Below are 921 nucleotides of genomic sequence, written 5' to 3'. Positions count from 1 at the left end.
GGAAGATGTTTTCTTTCAAATCTAGTCTCTTACATACATTTTAGCATTAAAATTTTCACTTTAAAGAAAAAAATTGGGATGCAGCCACCTGATTTGCTCAGATTTCAGAGACATCTGAATGTTCAGCTTCTTTATAACATGTGTCTGTGTTTGATGATTGGATGAATCATTAATACAACACATGCTCCTGTGATGCTGAGATTGGGTTACAGACTGAATGAACACTTTTTAAAGCTTTTACTGTACAGCTCTGTTCAGAGTGAAGGAATCTATCTGCACATGAAATCTGCTCATTGAAAATTGTCCCCAGTGTCCAGTAACAGGAACACGTGCCAGGCACAGAGCAGAACCCAGGATACAGGATCCAGCCCTCTGTCTATACGTTACTATTATTGTTATAATTTCATTTTATGTTTTTATTTAAAAAACAATATTTTCCCTGTAAGCCAGCGCTGGTATTAAACTTTTGTTTTTGACTATGTATTTTATCAGAAAATGGAATAATTTTTCGTTTGTGTCCAGAGCGAAGAAGACAAGCAATGTTCGAGGAGCAGCTGTCCTGCTGTGCTTTGTGTCAGGACGTCCTGAAGGATCCGGTCTTCACCAGCTGTGGACACTGGTTCTGCAAACAGTGTGTCTGTTCATACTGGGACCAGTGTGCTTCATCAGGAGACTTCTTCTGTCCCCAGTGTGGAAAAATCCCCACAACAGAAGCTAAATGGCAGACAGCCAGTGAACCCAAAGTGCAAAGTACGATTGAACATCTGTCTGCTGATAGACTCATTTCTGAAAACTCGACTTCTTGTGTTATTTAGGAGTTTTCTTTCTCTTTAGTCTCATTGATTTTTTGTCTTTCAGCAGATGTTGGTCTGCAGGAGGTTTTAGATGAACATAAGATCAGTCTGAGGAGGAGATGCGAAC

General features: G+C 39.7%; 1 pseudogene; it reads left to right on the top strand.

Annotated features, from left to right (window-relative positions):
- Window positions 1-539: 539 nt before the first annotated feature.
- LOC106456128 (NACHT, LRR and PYD domains-containing protein 12-like) overlaps window positions 540-921 on the top strand; it is a 7,553-nt pseudogene continuing 7,171 nt past the window's right edge.

The sequence above is a fragment of the Pundamilia nyererei genome, unplaced genomic scaffold (genome assembly GCF_000239375.1).
Source record: "Pundamilia nyererei isolate P.nyererei 1_Seehausen unplaced genomic scaffold, PunNye1.0 scaffold00019, whole genome shotgun sequence".
Taxonomy (NCBI): domain Eukaryota; kingdom Metazoa; phylum Chordata; class Actinopteri; order Cichliformes; family Cichlidae; genus Pundamilia; species Pundamilia nyererei.
This window is presented reverse-complemented; position numbering and strand designations above follow the sequence as displayed.